This window comes from Macaca fascicularis, chromosome 20 (genome assembly GCF_037993035.2).
Source record: "Macaca fascicularis isolate 582-1 chromosome 20, T2T-MFA8v1.1".
Lineage (NCBI taxonomy): Eukaryota > Metazoa > Chordata > Mammalia > Primates > Cercopithecidae > Macaca > Macaca fascicularis.
This window is the reverse complement of record NC_088394.1, coordinates 29190590-29215575: the sequence shown is the minus strand read 5'-3', so window position 1 is coordinate 29215575 and position 24986 is coordinate 29190590. Positions and strand designations below refer to the sequence as shown.

At 49.8% G+C, this 24986-nt stretch overlaps 1 long non-coding RNA gene across 1 annotated transcript; it reads left to right on the top strand.

The window, feature by feature from the left end:
• Window positions 1–243: 243 nt before the first annotated feature.
• Window positions 244–24624, top strand: LOC141409259 (uncharacterized). The gene is made up of 3 exons (XR_012428809.1): window positions 244–383; window positions 7484–7584; window positions 24486–24624. It is a non-coding gene; the product is annotated as an uncharacterized lncRNA (long non-coding RNA).
• Window positions 24625–24986: the final 362 nt, after the last annotated feature.

Genomic DNA, 24986 nt, shown 5'->3' with positions numbered 1-24986 from the left:
CGCATATGGTCGCGTCTCTTCCTCGCCCGAGGCGCGGAAGGTGGAGTCGGAAGTTATTGCGCCCCGAGCGGAAGCGGAGCTGCGTGGACGCGAGAACTGGCTACCGTCACCGGAACCGTTGCATCTTCCAACGGAAATCTGGTTGCCAAAAGGGGTAGGAATACGTCATTTGTACGTAATCTGAGGCACCCGCATCTCATATCACCCCATGGTGCCCCCACCGCGTCACGTGAGCAACCCGGTCCCAAACTCGTGGACCGCAGAATGTGACGCTGTGACTGTCACGTGTCCCGGCTCGGTCAGCGCCGTCTCTGGGACGCTGTTTTCATCACGACGTCCCCGGCACTCCGACCACCGAACGACGCCCACACGGCCCCCGCGAGGTGGGGAGGGGCGCGCCCACCACTCCCAGAGGCCTTTCGAGGCAGTGGGTGGTAGGACCCTTGCTGACTTCGCCTTTATTGCTTTCGGGTCCAGGGGCGTGGGCGGACTGACGACTTAGCATTTGGGGCTGTCAGCATCATGGGACCTTGAAAATCGGGAAATAATAGGATCCGAGTCGTCAGCGTCAGAAAATTGCAGGGTTGTGTGGGCAGGGAATCTAGGGGTGGAAAGTGACCTCAGCCAAGGCAGAAACCTCTTCTTCCGCATCCTCCTGGCGCAGCCTCTGACAGGTGGGCAGCCAGCCGGCGCCCTCCTTGAACACTACAGCCCGGCTGCACTCACCACCTTGTGGGCTGTCAGACCATGTCAGGGCAGCTCAGGCTAAGAAAAGTGTCTCTGCACGCTGCCTTCCCTGCCACTCACACCCCCCAGACCCTGCCTTGCATCTGAGGCAGGTAATGACTTTGTTCTTAACTGAATCTGGGGAGTTCCTAGCTCAGTACCAAGCACATTACGGGCCCTCTATAAATACTTGTGGACAGAATCTTAGCCTTTCATGTATCTGAGGATGAAGACCCTGGTTCCTTGGCCTTCTTTAGGCTTCAGTCTTTCTGACTGTGACACTTCTCTAATCCTGGCTATCGAGATATTCACTCATTTTTTATTTTTAAAAATTTTTACAAGATGGGGTCTCACTATGTTGTCCAAGCTGGTCTCTAACTCCTGGGCTCAAGCAATCCTCCTGCCTCAGCCTCCCAAACTGCTGGGATTACAGGCATGCACCACCATGCACAGAACATTCATTTAATGGATATTTTTGGGCACATACTATGGGCCAAACACTGTTCTAGGGCTGGAGATACATCAAGGACTAATAGATAAAAATTCCTGCACTCGTGGAACTTAAATTCTCTAGAAGGAGTCCCCAAGGTCATTTAGTAAGTCTCAGCATAGCTGGGAATGAATAACGGGTCTCCTGGACCCCAGGGCTCTGTCCAGGAAGCTTCTGTGAAGGTACAAGCAAGGAAAGGAATGGACCCTTTCTGCTATGCCCTGGTCAGGAAACCTAGATTCCTGGGACTGGGTTGCTATGGACTTCTGGAAGTTGCTTCCTGTCTCTTAAGTGTCGATCTCCCTCTGCACAGTGGGTAACTTGGGGGGATGGGGAGATCATCTTTATGGGTATGGGCTGCTCTAAACTTCAGTGATGATGAGGTTGGAAACTGTCAAGTGCTGTCTGATTCTATGTGAGGATTTTTGGCTCTTCTCTTCCTGTTAAAACCCAGCTCTAGCAGGGTGCGGTGGCCTATGCCTGCAGTCCCAGCACTTTGGGAGGCAGAGGCAGGCAGATCACCTGAGGCCAGGAGTTGGAGACCAGCCTGGCCAACATGGCGAAACCCCATCTCTACAAACATACAAAAATTAGCCAGGCATGATGGCAGGTGCCTGTAATCTCAGCTACTTGGGAGGCTCAGACAGGAGGATTGCTTGAACCCGGGAGGCGGAGGTTGCAGTGAGCTGAGATCACGCCATTGCACTCCAGCCTAGGCGACAGAGTAAGACTCCATCTCAAAAAAACAAAACAAAACAAAACACAAAACCCAGCTAGTAGGAGAGTGGTTCCCTGATCAACCCACAGAGGGAATGCAGGGTTTTTCAGGAAGCCTCCCCTGGAGACGGTGAGGAAAGATTCCCTGCTCCCGGGTCTTCCATGGCAGCCTCTGCCTCTTCAGTCACTGCTGCTTGCCTCCCGCATCTTTTGTCCCCTACCACCCGACCCCCTTCCCCCTCCTACTCTGTGTCTCTGAGTGGCACATGGTGGAAGGGCTCTTGGACCCCTGACTCATAGTCCTGCATGGGATCTTAAATAATGCATTACTCCTCTCTGGGACTCAATTTCCCCATTTGACGGCTTGGTCCTATAATTTCTGCCTTGCCTAAGGTAGGACTTGGACAGTATCTAGTGAGGTTAAGAAGGATGTGGAAGGGGCTGGAAAACTGTCGAGCCTCCCCTCTGGGCTTTTTTTCTTTTTTCTTTTTTCTTTTTTTTTTTTGAGGTTGAGTCTGGTTCTGTCACCCAGGCTGGAGTGCAATGGTGTGCTGTCAGATTCAGTCAATCCTCCTGCCTCAGCCTCCCAAGTAGCTGGTACTATAGGCATGCACCAGCATGCCTGGCTAATTTTTGTATATTTTTTTGGTAGAGACTGGGTTTCGCCGTGTTGCCCAGGCTGGTCTCAAACCCCTGGGCTCAGTCGATCCACCCACCTTGGCCTCCCAAAGTGCTGAGATTACAGGTGTGAGCCACCGTGCCCAGCCTCTCTGAGCTTTTAGTACTGTGGGTTCCAGCATCTTCTGGGCCCCCGGTCCCATCTGCCTCTTTGTTTCTCAGCATCTTGATGGCATGCCGTCTTGATCCACTAAACTTCTCAGGATTATAATATTCATTATTTCATTTGTGGTCTCTGGATGAGATTGCAGGGTTTTGGAATGGTGACTTAAGGTCACAGGAAGCTGGACTCCAAGCCTTGTGGTGGTATGTGGAGAGGAAAGAGGCCATTTAGAGAGATTGGCGCTGGGCATGGAGCTCTCCAGAGCTGAGCCCTTTGTTCCTCTCAGGCCCTCTGAGCAGCCTTGAAGTGGATATTGACTATCTTAGGCTGGGTGCAGTGGCTCATGCCTGTGATCTTAGCACTTTAGGAGGCCAAGGTGGGTAGATCACTTGAGGCCAGGAGTTCGAGACCAGCCTGGGCAACATAGCATCTGTCTCTACAAAAAAATCTTCTTTTAATTACCCAGGTGCACTGGCGCTCTCCTGTAGTCCTAGCTACTCGGGAGGCTGAGGCAGGAGGATCACTTAAGTCCATGAGGTCAAGGGTACAGTCAGCAGTGATCTTGCCACTGCATTCCAGCCTGGGTGACAGAGTGAGATCCTGTATCAAAAAAAAAAAAAAAAAGTAGGGTGGGTGCAGTGGCTTACGCCTGTAATCCCAGCACTTTGGGAGGCCAAGGCAGGAGAATCCTTTGAGCCCAGGAGTTGAGACCAGCCTGGGCAACATGCCAAGACCTCATCTCTGGTTTTTTTTTGTCGTGGTTGTTGTTGTTTGTTTTGAGACATAGTCTCGCTCTGTCTCCCAGGCTGGACTGCAGTGGCACGATCTCAGCTCACCGCAGCCTTTGCCTCCTGAGTTCAAACAGTTCTTACTCAGCCTTCCGAGTAGCTGGGATTACAGGTACACACCACCACACCTGGCTAATTTTTGTATTTTTAGCAGAGATGGGGTTTCACCATATTGGCCAGGCTGGTCTTGAACTCCTGACCTCGTGATCCTCCCACCTTGTGATCTGCCTGCCTCAGCCTCCCGAAGTGCTGGGATTACAGGCATGAGCCACTGTGCCTGGCCTAAGACCTCATCTCTAATTAGATTTTTTTAAATTAAAAATAAATAAATAGAAATAAAAATAAAGTTTAAAAAAGTATATTGGGCTGGGTGCTGTGGCTCACGCCTGTAATCCCAGCACTTTGGGAGGCCAAGGCAGGTGAATCACAAGGTCAGGAAATCGAGACCATCCTGGTTAACACAGTGAAACCCCGTCTCTACTAAAAATACAAAAATTAGCCGGGCGTGGTGCCGGGCACGTGTAGTCCCAGCTACTTGGGAGGCTGAGGCAGGAGAATGGCATGAACCCGGGAGGCAGAGTTTGCAGTGAGCGCAGATTGTGCCACTGCACTCCAGCCTGGGCGACAGAGTGAGACTCCATCTCAAAAAAAAAAAAAAATATATATATATATATATATATATGGTCTTGCGTGTGTGTGTGGTGAGCGTGTATATTTGCTCCAGACTGTGCAGCTGTTGGGTGGAGGGGGTGTGTGTTTTTTTAACATCCACACTATGATCCAAGGAAAATACCAGCTGGGGTGGCTTCCCGTGTTCCACCCACCCTTGGGGGCTTGCTGCCACCTATTGCTTTGGACTGTCTTGGAGGAGGAGTGGGTGGACTGCCTGCCCCACTAAGCCTTCTCCCGCCCCTGTCACAGGGCCTCTCCCACACCTGCTAGGTTGGAGACGACTGCTGGAGAGGTTATTGATCCTATCTGGCTCTACCTGGTCCTGAGGCTTGGCAATTTGTCTTGTCCCCTCTACCTGTGGGTCCAGACCTACCTACATGGGAGCCAGATGACCTGGGTTGGAATCCCAGCCCATTCACCCAGTGTAATAACTCTAGGAGGCAAGTTATGTAACCTTTCTATACCTCAGTTCTCATTTTTTTTTGGTGGTTGTTTTTTTTTTGTTTTGTTTTTTGTTTTGTTTTTTTGAGATGGAGTCTGGCTCTGTCGCCCAGGCTGGAGTGCAGTGGCCGGATCTCAGCTCACTGCAAGCTCCGCCTCCCGGGTTTACACCATTCTCCTTCCTCAGCCTCCCGAGTAGCTGGGACTACAGGTGCCCGCCACCTCGCCTGGCTAGTTTTTTTGTATTTTTTAGTAGAGACGGGGTTTCACCGTGTTCGCCAGGATGGTCTCGATCTCCTGACCTCGTGATCCGCCCGTCTCGGCCTCCCAAAGTGCTGGGATTACAGGCTTGAGCCACCGCGCCCGGCCTGTTGTTGTTTTTTGAGACAGAGTCTCTCCAGGTCACCCAGGCCGGAGTGCAGTGGTGTGATTTTGGCTCACCGCAACCTCCACCTCCCGGGTTCAGGTGATTCTCCTGCCTCAGCTTCCCGAGTAGTTGGGATTACAGGTGCCCACCACCAAGCTGGGTAATTTTGTATTTTTAGTAGAGGTGGGGTTTCTCTATGTTGGTCAGGCTGGTCTCGAACACCTGACCTCAGGTGATCCACCCGCCTTGGCCTCCCAGAATGCTGGGATTATAGGCGTGAGCCACCGTGCCCGGCCCTCACTGAGGCTGGCAGATCACCTGAGGTCCAGGGTTCAAGACCAGCCTGACCAACATGGAGAACCCCTGTCTCTACTAAAAATACAAAATTAGCTGGGCGTGGTGGCACATGACTGTAATCCCACCTACTTGAGAGGCTGAGGCAGGAGAATCACCTGAACCCAGGAGGCAGAAGTTGCAGTGAGCCAAGACTGCACCATTGCACGCTGGGGGCAACAAGAGCGAAACTCTGTCTCAAAGAAAACGAAACAGAAAAATCCGAATAATAATAGTACCATACTCATAGGATTGCTGTAAAGATGAAGTGATATTTGTAAAGCAAACAGAACAGCACCTGGTGTGGAATGTCAGTGCTTCCTGCTGTTGTATGACGGCGATGATTGTTACTCGGAATCTTTCAGCAGCTCCAGTGTCTCTGCTAGAGGGTCCATGTTGCTGCCTATCTGGGGACTTCCTTCCCCTCTCCATCTCCTGGGTCCCATTGTGCACCAGGGCCGAGACTATCACCCTTGCCAGCTCATGCCCCTCTCTTGTGTCTCCACTTGGAGCTGACATACCATATATTTTGCTAATTTATTTACATATTGGGCTGGGCGTGGTTGCTCACACCTGTAATCTCAGCACTTTGGGAGGCCAAGGCAGGAGGATGCTTGAGCTCAGGAGTTTGAGACCAATCTGGACAACATAGTGAGACCCCATGTCTACAAAATAAAAAATAAGGCTGGGCACGGTGGCTCACACCTGTAATCCCAGCACTTTGGGAGGCTGAGGTGGGCAGATCACCTGAGGTCAGGAGTTTGAGATGAGCCTGGCCAACATGGCGAAACCCTGTCTCTACTAAAAATACAAAAATTAGCTGGGTGTGGTGGCGCACGCCTATAATCCCAGCTACTGGGGAGGCTGAGGCAAGAGAATTGCTTCAACCTGGAAGGCAGAGGTTGTCGTGAGCCAAGATCATGCCACTGCACTACAGCCTGGGAGACAGAATGAGACTCTGTCTCAAAAAATAAGTAAATAAATAAAAAAATAATAAAATAAAATATTAGCTGGGTGTGGTGGCGTGCACCTGTAGTTCCAGTTACTTGGGAGGCTGGGACAGGAGGATTGCTTGAGGCCAGTAGTTAAAGGCTGCAGTGAGCTATTGTGCCAGTGCACTCCATCCTGGGTGACAGAGTGGGACCCTGTCTCAGAATTTTTTTTTTTTTTCGAGATGGAGTCTTGCTCTGTTGCCCAGGCTGGAGTGCAGTGGCCGGATCTCAGCTCACTGCAAGCTCCGCCTCCGGGGTTTACACCATTCTCCTGCCTCAGCCTCCCGAGTAGCTGGGACTACAGGCGCCTGCCACCTCGCCCAGCTAGTTTTTTGTATTTTTTAGTAGAGACGGGATTTCACTGTGTTAGCCAGGATGGTCTCGATCTCTTGACCTCATGATCCGCCCATCTTGGCCTCCCAAAGTGCTGGGATTACAGGCTTGAGCCATCGCGCCAGGCCAAAAAAATTTTTTTAATAGAAAATAAAGGCCAGGCATGGTGGCTTACCTCTGTAATCCAAGCATTTTGGGAGGCCGAGGTGGGCAGATCACCTGACATCAGGAGTTCGAGACCAGCCTGGCCAACATGGCGAAACCCCGTCTATACTAAAAATAAAAATATTGGCTAGGCATGGTGGCTCACACCTATGATTTTAGCACTTTGGGAGGCCAAGGTGAGTGGATTGCCTGAGCTCAGGAGTTTGAGACTAGCCTGGGCAACACGGTGAATCCCCGTCTCTACTAAAATATAAAAAAATTAGCCAGATGTGGTGGCGTGCACCTGTAATCCCAGCTACTCTGGAGGCTGAGGCAGGAGAATCGCTTGAACCCGTGAGGCAGAGGTTGCAGTGAGCCGAAATCATGCCATTGCTCTCCAGCCTGGGCAACAGAATGAGACTCCATCTCAAAAAAAAAAAAAAAGTATTGTTTGTTATCACCACTCCCCTGTCAACTAGAATGTAAGCTCCATAGGACAAGGGTTTTCACCTGCCTTACCCCCTGCTGCGCCCCCAGCACCTACAACAGAGCCTGGTACACAGTAGCTACTTGACAAATATTTACAAATGAATGAAATTATTTCTTATTCAATATTTATAAAGCACTTTATAAATATTAACTCATTTAATCTCATAACAGTTTTATGAGAGAGGTACTATTACTGTCCTCATTTTATAGAGGAAGGAGTGGAGGCACAGAGAAGTTGAGGAACTTGCCTGAGGTTACACAGCCAGTAAAGGATACAGCCGGGATTTTAACCCAGATGCTGGAGCTCCGCAGTTGGTATCCTTTTGTTGTTACTGATATTGAGACAGGGTCTTGCTCTGTCGCCCAGGCTGGAGTTCAGTGGTGCAAAATTATGCCTCACTGAAGCCTTGAATTCCTGGGCTCAAGGGATCCTTTCACCTCGGCTGGGACCATAGACGAGTGCCACTATGTCTGGCTAATTGTTTTATTTTTTTGTACAAACGGGGTCTCATTATGTTGTCCAGGCTGGTTTCAAACTCCTGGCCTCAAGCAGTCCTCCCACCTGGGATTCCCAAAGTACTGGGATTACAGGCTTGAGCCACCACTCCTGGCCCATACAGTTTGTACTCCTAACCACTGCACTGTGGTCTTAGGGAAATACCAACTCGGGTGGCTCCCTGTGTTCCACCCAACCTTGGGGACTTGGTGCCACCTATTGATATCCTGCTTCAGACTGTCTGGGGGAAGAGGGGCAGACTTGTACCCACTGAGCCTCCCCCTGCCCCAGTCTCAGGTCTCTCCCACACCACTGGGTTGGGGCTGACTGCGGCGAGGTTATTGGTCCTCCGCCTTCTCCCTATGAGCTGTGTCCCAAGCAGCCAAAGATATCCACACATGACTCAAGTAAGGGCTGCAGTTCACCCTGCAGACATCTCTGAGGCTGTTTCTGTGGCAAGCCCTAAGGGCCACGGAGACGATGTGCCCCCATAGCTCGCTCCCCACGGGCATGTTTTGGGCTTAAACTTGACCACTCCCTAGAGTTTCATCTGAGACCCTCTCTTCCTCAAACTATTTACATACTCTTGTGGCTTTGAATAACCATATGCTAGCCTCCAAGTCCCTATCTCCAGCCCCAACTTTCTCCTAACTCTAGACCCTTGAATCTACCTGCCTCCTGGAGGTCCCACAGACATTTTAAGCTGAAAGTGTCCCAGACAGGAAGCACTGTCTCCTGCTGAGAACCTCCTGAGCCAGCCATTCTTCCTCCCGTTTCCCATCCACGTGGATGACACTGTCATAATTTTACAGTTGGGTCACCCATGTCATAATTTTGGCCCTGAACTTTTTTTTTTTTTTTTTGAGACGGAGTCTCGCTCTGTCACCCAGGCTGGAGTGCAGTGGCGTAATCTCAGCTCACTGTAAGCTCCACCTTCCGGGTTCATGCCATTCTCCTGCCTCAGCCTCCCAGGTAGCTGGGACTACAGGCGCCCACCACCACGCCCGGCTAATTCTTTGTATTTTTAGTAGAGACGGGGTTTCATTGTGTTAGCCAGGTTGGTCTCAATCTCCTGACCTCATGATCTGCCCGCCTTGGCCTCCCAAAGTGCTGGGATTACAAGTCTGAGCCACCGCACCCGGCCCAAGACAGAGTATTGCTCTTGTTTCTCAGGCTGGAGTGCAGTGGTGCAATCTCGGCTCACCGCAACCTCAGCCTCCTGGGTTCAAGCAATTCTCCTGCCTCAGCCTCCTGAGTAGCTGGGATTACAGGCATGCACCACTACGCCTGGCTAGTTTTGTATTTTTTAGTAGAGACAGGATTTCTCCACATTGGTGAGGCTGGTCTCAAACTCCTGACCTCAGGTGATCAGCCCACCTCGGCCTCCCACAGTGCTAGGATTACAGCCATGAGCCACCGCACCTAGCCCTATTCCTTTTGTTGTTGTTGTTGAAACAGAGTTTCGCTCTTGTTGCCCAGGCTGGAGTACAATGGTGCAATCTTGCCTCACTACAACTTCTGCCTTCCAGGTTCAAGAAATTCTCCTGCCTCAGCCTCCTGAGTAGCTGGGAATACAGACACAGGCGCACCCCACCACTCCCGGCTAATTTTTGTATTTTTAGTAGAGACAGCATTTCACTATGTTGCCAAGGCTGGTCTCAAACTCCTGGCCTCAGATGATCCACCCACCTTGGCCTCTCAAAGTGCTGGGATTACAGGCGTCAGCCACTGCACCCAGCCTGCCCAGGCTTTATTCTAAAGGTGATGGATCATGAAATTTGTTTGGATAAACTCTATTAAAATGCTAGAAGAGGCCGGGCACGGTGGTTTGTGCCTGTAATCCCAACACTTTGGGAGGCCGAGGTGGGTGGATCATTTGAGGTCAGAAGTTCGAGACCAGCTTGGCCAACATAGTGAAATCCCACCTCTACTAAAAGGAGTAGTACTCCTTTACTAAGTGGAGTGCACTGGCACAAAAATTAGCCGGGCTTGGTGGCACACACGTGTAGTCCCAGCTACTCAGGAGACTGAGGCAGGAGAATCACTTGAACCCAGGAGATGGCGGTTGCAGTGAGCCGAGATCGAACCACTGCACTCCAGCCTGGGTGACAGAGCGAGACTCTGTCTCAAAAATAAATAAATAAATAAATAAATAAATAAATAAATAAATAAAACACTAGAAGAAAATATGGTCAAAATCTTTTATAACTTTTGGAGTGAGGAAGGCCCAACTCCAACTCAGAATTCAGAAACTGGAGAAGAAAAGATTAATACCTTTGTCTACATACAACAATTCTGCATGGCAAAAAACATTGTAAGTAAAATCAAAAGACAAATAACTATTCAGGTGCAGTGGCTCATGCCTATAGTCCCAGCACTATGAGAGGTCGAGGTGGGAAGATCACTTGAGGCCAGGAGTTGGAGACCAGCCTAGGCAACATGTTGAAACCCCATCTGTACTAAAAATACAAAAAATAGCTGGGTATGGTAGTGAACACCTGTAACCCCAGCTACTCAGGAGGCTGAGGCACAAGAATCGCTTGAACTGTGGAGGCAGAGGCTGTAGGGAGCTGAGATCATGCCACTGCACTCCTGCCTGGGCGACAGAGCAAGACCCACTGTCTTGGGGGGAAAAAAAAAGCCAAAAAACTGGGGAAAATAGTTGCAGTTCTTATCACATACAAAGGTCTAATCTCCCTACTATTTAAAGAGCTCTCATATATTGATAAAGACCGGTAGTTCAATAAAAAATGGGCGAAGAACATGACAGTTCACAAGAACAATAAGGCCTTAGACACATACACAGATGTAAGTCTGGCAAAACACTTTTGGCAAGATTGTGGGGAGATGGGTCCTTTCATCCATTCTTGGTGGGAATGGAAAATGATACAAGCCAGAAAGTGTTTATCAAAATTACAAATGCATTTATATTTTGTTTTGTTCTTGTTGTTTTGAGCAGAGTCTCACTCTTTAACCCAGGTGGGAGTACGGTGGTGCAATCACAGCTCACTACAACCTTGATCTCCTGGGCCTAGGTGACCCTCTTGCCTCAGCCTCCTGAGTAGCTGGGACCATAAGCACACACCACCACACCGAGCTAATTTTAAAAATTATTTGCGGTGGCTGAAGCCTGTAATCCCAGCACTTTGGGAGGCCGAGACGGGTGGATCACAAGGTCAGGAGATCGAGACCATCCTGGCTAACACGGTGAAACCCCGTCTCTACTAAAAAATACAAAAAACTAGCCGGGCGAGGTGGCGGGCGCCTGTAGTCCCAGCTACTCGGGAGGCTGAGGAAGGAGAATGACGTGAACCAGGGAGGCGGAGCTTGCAGTGAGCTGAGATCCGGCCACTGCACTCCAGCCTGGGCGACAGAGCCAGACTCCATCTCAAAAAAAAAAAAAAAAAAAAAAAAAAATTGTAGAGACAGGGTCTCACTATGTTGTCCAGGCTGGTCTCAAACTCAAGCGATCCCCTTGCCTCAGCCTCCTAAAGTGCTGGGATGACAGGCACGGGCCACTTCGCCCGACTGTGTTTACACTTTGTTTTTCATTTTTGTTTTTTTTGTTTTTGTTTTTGTTTTGAGACAGAATTTCACTCTTGTTGCCCAGGCTGGAGTGCAATGGTGCAGTCTCGGCTCACCGCAACCTCTGCCTCAGCCTCCTGAGTAGCTGGGATTACAGCCATGAGCCACCATGCCTGGCTAATTTTGGATTTTTAGTAGAGACGGGGTTTCTCCATGTTGGTCAGACTGGTCTCAAACTCCCAACATCAGGTGATCTGCCCCCCTCGGCCTCCCAAAGTGCTGGGATTACAGGCGTGAGCCACTGCACCCGGCAAGCATTTACACTTTGAACCAGTCATCTTCTGAAAATCTATCTGAAAGAGATTTCCTTTTGTCAGTTAGCTACTCTTGCATAAAAAACCACTCCCAAACCTTGAGTTTTTTTACTGAGATAAACAACGATGTATGGTTTCTCCACATTCTGAGAGGGGCTGGGTGGCTTGTATTATGTAAGTGGCTGCAGTCAGCTGGCACCGTGGCTGGGGCTAGATGGCCCAAGATGGCCTCACTCACCTGTTGTCTGCTATTTTAGCTCTGAGACTAGGTTGACAGGAACAGTTGAGCCACTCCCAGCATGTTACATTCCATCCTGGGTTTCTTCTTAGCATAGTGGCCTCAGGGTTCCAGGAAAGTGAAAGTGGAAGCAGTAACGAAATCTTGAGTCCTTGCTCAGAATTTGGACATGACTTCTACCACATTCTGTTACCCAAACCAAGTTGCAAGTCCACACCAACTTCAAAGATTGGGGAAATAGAATTTTAATTCAACACGTCTGTGCATGTATGAAATGACCCATCCATCCAATGTAATTCACCCAGTATTGTTTGCAGTAATCATAACTTGCCCATCAGCAGGTACAGAGCTGTCAAAAAGAATTAGAAACTTCATTTTGCATAAATATGAAATATTTGTTTGTTGAATATCAAAGTGTAGAATAAGTGTATCATGCTTACTGTTATGTAAGAAAAAAATGTGTGTGTGTGTGTGTGTGTGTGTATTTACTTGTATCTGTGTCAGAGGCGTTTGAACCAGAGCGACTCCATCTTGAATAGGAACTGGGTAAAATGAGGCTGAGACCTACTGGGCTGCATCCCAGACAACTAAGGTGTTCTAAGTCACAGGATGAGATAGGTGATCAGCACAAGATATAGGTCATAAAGACCTTGTTGATAAAGCAGTTTGCAGTAAAGAAGCCAGTTAAAATCCACCAAAACCGAGATGGCAATGAGAGTGACCTCTGGGTGTCCTCACTGCTGCACTCCCACCAGGGTCATGACAGTTTACAAATGCCATGGCAATGTCAGGAAGTTACTCTATATGTTCTAAAAAGGGGAATCATGAATAATCCACCCCTTGTTTAGCATATAATAAAAAAATAACTGGCCCAGCGCAGTGGCTCACGCCTGTAATCCCAGCACTTTGGTAAGCCAAGGCGGGTGGATCACCTGAGGTCAGAAGTTCGAGACCAGCCTGGCCAACATGGTAAAACCCTGTCTCTACGTAAAATACAAAAATTAGCTGGGCATGGTGGCAGGCGTCTGTAATCCCAGCTACTCAGGAGGCTGAGGCAGGAGAATCATGTGAACCCGGAGGCGGAGGTTGCAGTGAGCCGAGATTGCACCACTGCACTCCAACCTGGGAAACAAGAGTAAAACTCCGTCTCAAAAAATTAAAAAATAATATTAATAACCATAAAAATGGGCAACCAGCAGCCCTTGGGGCTGCTGTCTATGGAGTAGCCATTCTTTAATCCTTTACTTTTCTAATAAACTTGCTTTCACTTTACTCTGTGGACTCACCCTGAATTCTTTCTTGAGCAAGATCCAAGAACCCTCTCTTGAGGTCTGAATCCAGACCCCTTTCTGGTAACATCTGCATAAAGAAATTCTGGGGCCGGGCGCGGTGGCTCAAGCCTGTAATCCCAGCACTTTGGGAGGCCGAGACGGGCGGATCACGAGGTCAGGAGATCGAGACCATCCTGGCTAATATGGTGAAACCCCGTCTCTACTAAAAATACAAAAAAACTAGCCGGGCGAGGTGGTGGGCGCCTGTAGTCCCAGCTACTCGGGAGGCTGAGGCAGGAGAATGGCGTAAACCCGGGAGGCGGAGCTTGCAGTGAGCTGAGATCCGGCCACTGCACGCCAGCCTGGGCGACAAAGCGAGACTCCGTCTCAAAAAAAAAAAAAAAAAGAAATTCTGGAAGGTTTATAAGAAACTAGTAAAAGTGGTTCCGTAGGTGGGGTTCATGGGAACAAAGTGGCTAGTACAGCTGTTAGAGTAAGAATTTCACTGCACCCTTTTGGTATTATTTAGATTTTTGTACTATGTGAAAGTAATACCTATTTGAAAAAATATATCAAATAAATAATGGTAAAGAAAGAATGTTGGTCGGGCGCGGTGGCTCATGCCTGTAATTCCAGCACTTTGGGAGGCCAAGGTGGGTGGATCATGAGGTCAGGAGTTCGAGACCAGCCTAACCAACATAGTGAAACCCCATCTATACTAAAAAAAACAGAAAAATTAGCTGGGCATGGTGGCAGGCACCTGTAATCCCAGCTACTTGGGAGGCTGAGGCAGCAGAATTGCTTGAACCCAGGAGGCGGAGGTTGTAGTGAGCTGAGATCGCACCACTGCACTCCAGCCTAGGCAACAGAGTGAGACTCCTTCTATAAAAAATAAAAAAGAAAAGAAAAAAGAATGTTGAAAGGTAATATATCAAAGAATGGTACCTTTGAGTAATTTTAAACCAATTTTAACTATGTCTTAGTTAGCTCGGGCTACTTTAACAAAATACCATAGGTAGGGTGGCTTAACCAACTGACATTTATTTCTCACAGTTCCAAAGGCTGGAAAGTCCAAGATCAGGGTGCCAGCAGATTCCGTTCACAGTGAGGGCTCACTTCCTAGTTTGCAGACAGCCACCTTCTTGTATTATTACATGGCAGGGAGAGAAAGCTCTGGTGTCTGGTGTCTGGTGTCTGTTCCTTCTTTTTTTTTTTTTTTTTTTAGATGGGGTCTCAAAAAAAGCCCAGGCTGGAGTGCAATGGCACAATCTCGGCTCACTGCAACCTCCACCTCCCAGGTTCAAGCAATCCTCCCACCTCAGCCTCCTGAGTAGCTGGTACTACAGGTACATGCACCATGCCCAGCTAGTTTTTTTGTATTTTTGGTAGAGAAGGGTTTTGTCATGTTGCCCAGCCTGTTCTTGAACTTCTGAGCTCCAGTGATTCACCTGCCTTGGCCTCCCAATTTCCTGTGATTACAGACATGAGCCACCACGTCTGGCCTTCTTCCTTTTGTCATAATGACACGAATCCCATCATCCGCATGATCCTCCACCCTCGGGATCTCATCTAAACCTAGCTACCTTTCAAAGGCCTCACCTCCTACTCCCATCACATTGGAGGTTAGAGATTCAACATATGAGGCTGGGCACAGTGGCTCATGCCTGTAATTCCAGCACTTTGGAAGGCTGAGGTGGGTGGATCACTTGAGGTCAGGAGTTCAAGACCAGCCTGGCCAACATGATGAAACCCCATCTCTACTAAAAATACACGAAAAAATGAGCTGGGCATGGTAGTGTGTGCCTGCAATCCTAGCCACTTGGGAGGCACCTCAGGTGATCTGCCCGCCTCAGCCTCCCAAAGTGCTGGGATTATAGGTGTGAGCCACCGCACCTGGCCCCCATTTGACTAATCTCTGCCTCCCCATGCCACCTGGCACAGGACCTATTACACCTATTGTGCTCAGGAGCAAAAGAATGAATACCCATTTGACCTATCCATCCATTAACCAGTAAATCTTTATTCAGGCCCCATTCTTTGTACCAGGACTGTGCTCTGATGCTAGAGACACAGTGGTGAGCAAAACAAATGTTCATCTGGGCAGGGCACAGTGGCTCACATCTGTAATTCTAGTGGCTTTGGAGGCCAAGGCAGGAGAATTGCTTGAGGCCAGGAGTTTGAGACCAGCTTGAATGACATAATGTCTCTACAAAAAATTTTCAAATTATCCAGCACAGTGGCATGTTCCTGTAGTCTCAACTACTCAGGGGGCTGACGTGGGAGGACTGCTTGAGCCCGTGAGCTCAAGGCTGCAGAGCAGAGAGTCCTGATCATGCCACTGCACTCCAGCCTAGGTGACAAAGTGAGATCCTGTCTCAAAAGAGGACTTCTCTAAAGTCTTTCAATAAAATTTAATTCTTTTCTCTCATAAAGGACATTAGCATATGCATGTATTTTAAAGATTTATTCTTAAACACTATAGATTTTTTTTTTTTAATTTTTGAGATGGAGTCTTGCTCTCTTGCTCAGGCTGGAGTGCAGTGTTGTGATCTTGGCTCACTGCAACCTCCGACTCCTGGGTTCAAGCAATTCTCCTGCTTCAGCCTCCCGAGTAGCTGGGACTACAGGCACGTGCCACCACACCCGGATAATTTTTTGTATTTTTAGTAGAAACAGAGTTTCACAGTGTTAGCCAGGATGGTCTTGATCTCCTGACCTTGTGATCCACCCGCCTTGGCCTCCCAAAGTCCTGGGATTATAGGCATGAGCCACCGTACCCAGCGATTTTTTAAAATTAATTAATTTTTTCCTTAGAGACAGGGTCTTGCTATGTTGCCCAGGCTTGTCTTGAAATCCTGGCCTCAAGTGATCCTCCTAGCTCAGCCTCCCAAAGTTCTGTGATTACAGGTGTGAGCCACTGCACCCTGCCAGGTACTATAGATTTCTATAAATGGCATTTTTACATTTCCTGGTAGTTTGCTGGTATGATTTATAAGGCAGTGTATTTCAAGATCTTTCACTTTTTTTTTTTGAGATGGAGTCTCGCTCTGTTGCCCAGGCTGGAATGCAGTGGCACAATCTCAGCTCACCGAAACCTCTGCCTCTGGGTTCAAGTGATTCTCCTGCCTTAGCCTCATGAGGAGCTAAGATTACAGGTGCGCACCATCACACCTGGCTAATTTTTGTATTTTTAGTAGAGGCGGGGTTTCACCACGTTGATCAGGCTGGTCTCAAACTCCTGACCTCGTAATCTGCCCGCCTCGGCCTCCCAAAGTGCTGGGATTACAGGCGTGAGCCCCTACGCCCAGCCAAGATCTTTCTCTTATTGAATCAAACTTACTCCACATACAGTAACAGCGAGAGACCCAGGAGTGATCTAGGACCCTCCTCCCTCCTTCATCACCTGTTCCAATCTGCAATCGCGTCTGACAGATTTCCCCCCATGACACACCTCTGTAATGGAGGTTCCATCCCCACCTCCAGACCTCGGTCCCGGCCTCATTATTTTTGGCCTGGGTGATTCCTAACTGATCTCCCCATCAACCTTCACAGAACCAGAACTACTGCCAACTTGACTGCACCTTGGTGGAAATTAGAAAAAGACATTCTTTCCTCATGACACTGTACCTCCACCTGTCAGATAATTGTTATAATAAATATTCAAATACATGATGTCTGGGATGTGAGCAGTCCCCCTGTGGCGTGCTGCTTCATGTAGTGCACTCTGGCACAGCCATCTGTGGTGGTCCCACACACAGCCACCAGCAGGATCTTTGTAAAATGAAAGTTTGATCATGGTATTCTGTCGGGTTGAATGTTTGTGCTGCACCCCAGCCACATTTATATATTTTTTGTGTGTGTTTTCTTGAGATAGAGTCTTGCTCTGTCACCCAGGCTGGAGTGTAGTGATGTGATCTCGGCTCACTGCAACCTCCGCCTCCCAGACTCAAGTGATCCTCCCACCTCAGCCTCCTGGAGTTCGAGATCAGCCTGGCCAACACGGTAAAACCCTGTCTGTACTAAAAATACAAAAATTGGCAGAGCGCAGTGGCTTACACCTGCAATTCCAACAATTTGGGAGGCTGAGGTGAGCAGATCACTAAGGTTGGGAGTTGGAGACCAGCCTGACCAACATAGAGAAACCCTGTCTCTACTAAAAATACAAAATTAGCCGGGCGTGGTGGCGCATGCCTGTAGTCCCAACTACTCAGGAGGCTGAGGCAGGAGAATCGCTTGAACCTGGGAGGCGGAGGTTGCAGTGAGCCGAGATCACACCATTGCACTCCAGCCTGGGCAACAAGAGCGAAACTCCATCTCAAAAAATAAAATAAAATAAAAATAAAATAAAATAAATAATAAAAATTAGCCAGGCATGGTGGTGCGTGCCTGTAATCCCACCTACTCCGGAGGCTGGGGCAGGAGAATTGCTTGAACCTGGGAGCCAGAGGTTACAGTGAGCCAAGATCACGCCACTGCCCTCCAGCCTGGGTGACAGAGCCAGACTCCATCTCAAAAAAAAAAAAAAAAAAAAAAAGGAAAAAGAAAAGAAAAAATAATTAGCCAGGCATGGTGGTGCATGCCGATAATCCTAGCTACTGGGGAGGCTGAGGCAAGAGAATCACTTGAACCCAGGAGGCAGAGGTTGCAGTGAGCCGAGATAGCGACATTGTACTCCACCCTGGGCAACAAGAGCGAAACTCCGTCTCAAAAATAAATAAATAAAATAAAACAAATAATAAAATTAGCCAGGCATGGTGGTGCGTGCCTGTAATCCCAGCTACTCAGGAGTCTGAGTCAGGAGAATCGCTTGAACCTGCGAGGCAGAGGTTGCAGTGAGTCAAGATCGCACCACTACACTCCAGCCTGGGCGACAGAGCCAGACTCCATCTTGAAAAAAAAAAAAGAAGCCGGGCGCGGTGGCTCAAGCCTGTAATCCCAGCACTTTGGGAGGCCCAGACGGGTGGATCACGAGGTCAGGAGATCGAGACCATCCTGGCTAACACGGTGAAACCCCGTCTCTGCTAAAAATACAAAAAATTAGCCGGGCGTGGTGGTGCGTGCCTGTAATCCCAGCTACTGGGAGGCTGAGGCAGGAGAATAGCGTGAACCCGGGAGGCGGAGCTTGCAGTGAGCCAAGATGGTGCCACTGCACTCCAGCCTGGGCGGCAAAGCGAGACTCCGTCTCAAAAAAAAAAAAAAAAAGACAGAAAAAAAAAAGAAAAAAAAAAAAAATTAGCTAGGCGTGGTGGCGCGTGCCTGTAATCCCAGCTATTGGGGAGGCTGAGGCAAGCTAATCACTTGAACCTGGGAGGCAGAGGTTGCAGTGAGCCGAGATGGCGCCACTGCACTCCAGCCTGGGTGATGGAGTGAGATGCTGTCTCAAAAAAAAAAAAAAAAAAAAAAATAGGCTTTTGAGACAGAAACTACCACCATCTTGAAAATCAATTATTCTTTTTTGCTTTTCTTTCTCCCCCCACCCCCTTTCCTTTTATGCTGGGCTTTTAATAACGCTTAACTCTTGCTTGGCGTAAAGAACTCCAGGAAGTGGCCTTGAAAATCTAAGCAGGGAATCAAGGTTGCAGCATGTCCCGCCCTGGGAAGAATGCTGAGTGCCTCCTGTATTCCTGTTGCACCCGAACCAGTGCCAGCCAGACCACCAGATGGCCCACTGCTCAAGACTGTCATCGAGACCAGACACACTGACCCGCCTTGAGTCAATCTGAGCATAGCTTCCCTATATCTCCTCTCATAACCACCCCCTCTCATAACCAACCCCACACCGGCTGGGCGCGGTGGTTCATGCCTGTAATCTAGCACTTAGCATGGCCGAGGTTTGGGGCTGCTGGTTGTAGCGGCGTCACTTGAGCTCAGGAGTTTCAGGCCAGCCTAGGGAGCATAGCAGGACCCCATCTCTACAAAAAAAAAAAAAAAAATCAAAAAGTGAGCCAGGTTGGTGGCGCGCGCCTATAGTTCCAGCTATTTCGGAGGCTGATGTGGGAGGATCGCTTGAGTCTGGGAGGTCAAGGCTGCAGTGAACTATAACTGTGCCACTGCACTCCAGCCTGGGTAACAGAGTGAGAGCTTGTCTCAAATACTAAACAAATAAATAAGTAAAACCCAGCCAGCCTGAAAATTTTGAGATGAGACTTTCAGACATTAGTCTGCCATTTCCTTGGTTTGCTGGCTCTCCAAATAAACCTGCTTTCCTCCTACCAACTCTTTTTTTTTTTTTTTTCGAGACAGCCTCATTCTATCGCCCAGGCTGGAGTGCAGTGGCATGATCTCGGCTCACTGCAACCTCTGCCTCCCGGATTCAAGCGATTCTCCTGCCTCAGCCCCTGAGTAGCTGGGATTACAGATGTGAGTCACCATGCCCAGCTGATTTTTGTATTTTTAGTAGAGGCAGGGTTTTGCCATGTTGGCCAGGCTGGTCTTGAACTCCTGACCTCAGGTGATCCACCCGCCCTGGCCTCCCAAAGTGCTGGGATTATAGGCGTGAGCCACCGCACTCGGCCCCCAACTCTCGTCTCGTGTTTGGCATTTGGGCAGTGAGCAGCTGAGCCTGGATTTGGCTATGCTTTCCCTCTAGCATCAGGAAGGCCAAGAAAGAGACTGTGGTTGAACTTTGATAGAAGAGCAGGAGGTGGGCTTGGGGATGTTAGAGGGAAGGGAGTTCCAGGGGACAAGAAGGACATGAGGAAAGGCATGGAGATATGAAAATGCAGGGAATAACGGGATAGGAGTAGAGGGTGCATGAGAATAGGTGGCATGCCCTAAAGCAGAGAGCCAGGTTAGGAAATTGAGGCTTTACCCCATAAGCAATGGGAAACCAGGGAAGTTTTCTGATCAGAGGCTGGCCTGGTTATATCGATGCTTTAGAAAGGTTGGCCAGGCACAATGGCTCACACCTGTAATCCCAGCACTTTTGGGGGACCAAGGCGAGTGGATTGCTTGAGCTCAGAAGTTCAAGACCAGCCTGAGCAACATGGTGAAACCCTGTCTCTACAAAAAATACAAAAAATTAGATGGGTGAGACGGCACGTGCCTGTGGTCCCAGCTACTCGGGAGGCTGAAGTGGGAGGATCGTTTGAACCTGGGAGGTGGAGGTTGCAGTGAGTGGAGATTGTGCCACTGCACTCCAGCCTGGATGACAGAGCAAGAGCAAGGTGCCATCTCAAAAAAAAAAAAAAGCGGGGCAGGGGGCAGGCATTGGGTAGGAGACTGCATAGGAAGTTCCTTCATGATTCAGGGCTACTTTGGGTAGCCCATAAGTGATCATGAATGTAACGAGCTTGAAATCACTGATCAATGAGAGGAATTGCCATATTTGTGAGTCTGTGTCCATCTTTAGAGCTGCAGCCAGATATGAGTGGTGCGCCACTCACTCATTCATTCGTATAACACATAATTACTGAGCGCCTACCATGTGCCAGGTGCCATGGAGCCACTGGAGAACCAGCAGTGAACACACAGCAGACAAAACTCCCTGCCTTCATGGGACACATTTGCTTTGTTCTTTATGCCTGAGTAAAACGGCTGAGGGAATATGCCATTGATTCATTCTGATTTTTTAGTTTGTTTGCTTTTGAGACAGAGTCTTGCTCTGTCTCCCAGGCTGGAGTGCAGTGAATGATCTTGGCTCATTCCAACCTCCACCTCCCAGGTTCAAGCATACTGATTGCCTCAGCCCCCAGAGTAGCTGGGATTACAGGCACACGCTGCCACACCCGGCTAATTTTTATATTTTTATTTTTTATTTTTATGTATGTATTTATTTATTTTTGAGACAGAGTTTTGCTCTTATTGCCCAGGCTGGAGTGTAATGGCGTGATCTCGGCTCACAGCAACCTCCACCTCCCGGGTTCAAGCAATTCTCCTGCCTCAGCCTCCCTAGTGCCTGGGATTACAGGCATGCACCACTATGCCCGGCTAATTTTATATTTTTAGTAGAGACAGGGTTTCTCCACATTGGTCAGGCTGGTCTCGAACTCCCAACTTCAGGTGATCCGCCTGCCTCAGCCTCCCAAAGTGCTGGGATTACAGGCATGAGCCACCGCACCTGGCAGGTCACATTTGTTTTGGGGGCAATCACATTAAGGACTGGGAGGAAGATATATGTAAAGGAAAGGCGCTTCATTCAAGTAGGAAGACCAGAGAGAGAAGGCTGTGCTGACGGCCCAGGTGAAAGACAGTGAAAATTAGTGAGGGCCCAGACTGAACTGAGGTGGTGGGGACAGGAGAGGACCTGGAGACAGCTCTGGGTGTCACAATTGAGAGAGGAACTATAAGAGCATGCTTTTACAAGAATGGGGGCCGGGCGCGGTGGCTCACGCCTGTAATCCCAGCACTTTGGGAGGCCGAGGCGGGCGGATCACAAGGTCAGGAGATCGAGACCACGGTGAAACCCCGCCTCTACTAAAAATACAAAAAATTAGCCGGGCGCGGTTGTGGGCGCCTGTAGTCCCAGCTACTCGGGAGGCTGAGGCAGGAGAATGGCGTGAACCCGGGAGGCAGAGCTTGCAGTGAGCCGAGATCGCGCCACTGCACTCCAGCCTGGGCTGGGCGACAGAGCGAGACTCCGTCTCAAAAAAAAAAAAAAAAAGGCCGGGCGCGGTGGCTCAAGCCTGTAATCCCAGCACTTTGGGAGGCCGAGACGGGTGGATCACGAGCTCAGGAGATCGAGACCATCCTGGCGAACACAGTGAAACCCCGTCTCTACTAAAACTACAAAAAAAAAAAAACTAGCCGGGTGAGGTGGTGGGCGCCTGTAGTCCCAGCTACTTGGGAGACTGAGGCAGGAGAATGGCGGGAACCCGGGAGGCGGAGCTTGCAGTGAGCTGAGATCCGGCCACTGCACTCCAGCCTGGGCGACAGAGTGAGACTCTGTCTCAAAAAAAAAAAAAAAAAAAAAAATGGGCTGTGAGCTGGGTGCGGTGGCGTGCCCCTGTAGTCCCAGCCACTCAGGAGGGTGAGGTAGGAAGACTAATTGAGCCTAGGAGTTTGAGTCCAGGCTGGGCAACAGAGTAAGACCCCATCTCTTAAAAAAAGAAAAAGAAGACAGAAGAAGAAGAAGAGGAAGAGGAGGAGGAACAAGAAGAAGAAGAAGGAGAAGAAGGAGAAGGAGGAGAAGGAGGAGGAGAAGGAGGAGAAGGAAGAGGAGGAGGAGGAGAAGGAAGAGGAGGAGGAGGAGGAGGAAGAGGAGGAGGAGGAGGAAGAGGAGGAGGAGGAGGAAGAGGAGGAGGAGGAGGAAGAGGAGGAGGAGGAGGAGGAGGAGGAAGAAGAAGAAGAAGGAGGAGGAGGAGGAGGAGGAGGAGGAGGAGGAGGAGAAGGAGAAGAAGGAGAAGAAGAAGAAGAAGTAAAGAAGAATGGGCTTTGCAACCAAAAGATGCAAACAAGGTCAGACACAGTGGCTTATGCCTATAATACCAGCACTTGGGAAGCCAAGGTGAGAGCCCAGGAGTTTGAGACCAGCCTCGTTTCTGGGGGGAAAAAAAAAAGTTAAATAAGGGCCAGGCACAGTGGCTCACACCTGCAATCCCAGCACTTTGGGAAGCCAAGGTGAGTGGATCACCTGAGGTCAAGATTTCCAGACCAGACTGGCCAACATGGCGAAACCCTGTCTCTACTAAAAATACAAAAATTAGCCAGGCATGGTGGCAGGCACCTTTAATCACACCTACTTGGGAGGTTGAGGCAGGAGAATCACTTGAACCCGGGAGGTGGAGGTTGCAGTGAGCCAAGATTGTGCCATTGCACTCCAGCCTGGGTGACAGAGCGAGACTCTCTCTCAAAAAAAAAAAAAAAGAAAAGAAAAGAAAAGAAAAGAAAAAAAAAGAAAAGAAAATTAGCTGGACACAGTGGTGTACACCTGTAGTCCCAGCTACTCAGGAGGCTGAGATGGGAGGATCGCTTGAGCCCAGGAGGTCGAGGCTGCTGTGAGGTGTGATTGCACCACTGCACTCCAGCCTGGGAAACAGAGTGAGATCCTGCCTCTGGAAAAAAAGAAAAGAAAAAGAAAAAATACAAACAAGACCCCAGTCCTGCCCTTTATTAACCTTGTGAACTTGGATATGTTATGTGACCATTCAAAGCTTCAGTGTCCTGGTCTATACACTTGGGATCTTAGCAGTGGCTACTGTGAGGTTGGGAGGTTTCTGGGAGCCACCAGCATAGTGAATGCAACACGGTGGATGCCCAGAATGTGGTGGCATTATAATGATGGGGAGACAAGGACAGCTTTCTGTGCTTTGAGTGGCTGGGTGGATGGAGATGATGCCATCTCTGAGGGAGAGCACAGGAAGGAGCACTTTGGGGAGGATACAGCCACCTCCTTGAGGTTCCCACGTCAGCGCTAGCCATGCCCACTATAGTCATGGGTCTACTCATGGCTCTGGTGGCATCTTCAGTCTCTGTCTTCTTGGTGCCCGGCTCAGAGCTTAGGCACATAGTAGGGGCTGTCTTACAGGGGGAGGATCTGGCTCGCAGGTACAGATGTGGGCACTGCAGACACGGAGGTGCAGAAAGGTGCAGGTAGAGGGAAGAGAATGCTAGGCGTGGTGGCCCAGGCCTGTAATCTCAGCACTTTGGGAGGCTGAGGCAGGATGATCACTTGACCCTTGGAGTTCAAGACCAGCCTGGACAACATAGTGAGACCCCGTCTCTACAAAAAATAAAATTAGCCAGGTGTGGTGGCGTGTGCCTGTAGTCCCAGCTACTCAGGAGGCTGAGGTGGGAGGATCACTTGAGCCTGGGAGGTTGAGGCTGCAGTGAGCCAAGATTGCACCACCGTATCTAGCCTGGGCAACAGAGTGAGACCCTAACTCAAAAAATAAAAATAAAAAAACAAAAAAAAGAGAAGAGAATGGACGGAGCCCAGGGAACCCTGAGGTTGAGGGGCTGTGGGAAAAGGGAAGGACCTGGAAGAAGGCTAGAGACAACACTCACAGGTCAGCTGGGGGGGGGGGGGTGGGCAGGCGGAGCACCACGGAAGGGAGAGTTTCAGGAAGAGGGGCTCCTCAGAGTCACATGCTGCTGAGAGGTCAGGGATGGTAAGGCCCGACTGGCAATGTGGGATGAGGGTTTATCAGACACGAATTTGGCACCAAGGAGGTCACTGGGTACTTGGCAAGAGAATGCCGGGTGCGGTAGCCCAGGCCTGTAATCCCAGCACTTTGGGAGGCTGAGGCAGAAGGATCGATTGAGAGTCAAGACCTGTCCCATTGGGGGCCGGCGCCCCATTGCAGGGAGTGGGAGGAGTTGGTGTGGTGTACGGATGGGGAGAGGAAAGGTGGGCATCAGAAGAGGTCACTCAGACCCTCGGGGGCGCCTGATTTCCCCTCTCACTAAGGACAAATTTCATGTTCCACAGTCAGAGCCATCTGCAGATGGGCCAGGAGGTCCTGGGAGGTAGTGAGCACCCTGTTCCCGGAGGCAGACAAGCAGAGCTCCAAGACCCACTGCAGCGGGATAGGCCCAGGCTGTGCAACACAAGCCCCGTGTCCTTCTCGGCAAGCACCTGGCTGGTTCCCTGCATCGTAAAAACCACACAGAGGGTCAGTCTTTCTATTTCTAGTGTCTAAAGAGCCTCCTGCAGGAACACACAGGGGCTCGCACGCAGAGGTGGTCGCGCGCAGCCTCACGCAGACACCAGATACAAAACACAGCCGCTATCTGTGTCTACTGGAAAGGGATCCACATCCCGGCTCCCAGGTTATTCCCTGAATTCATTCCCTCACCCCCTCTTTCCACCGGGCCACCCCACCCCCCCGGGCCACCCTAGCATCTCCTCTTGGCCCTCCGCATCTCTCCCTGCTCCTGGGGCTCTGCCCACCCCCACCCGCCTCCAGGCCTCTCCCGCCCCCTCCTCGGG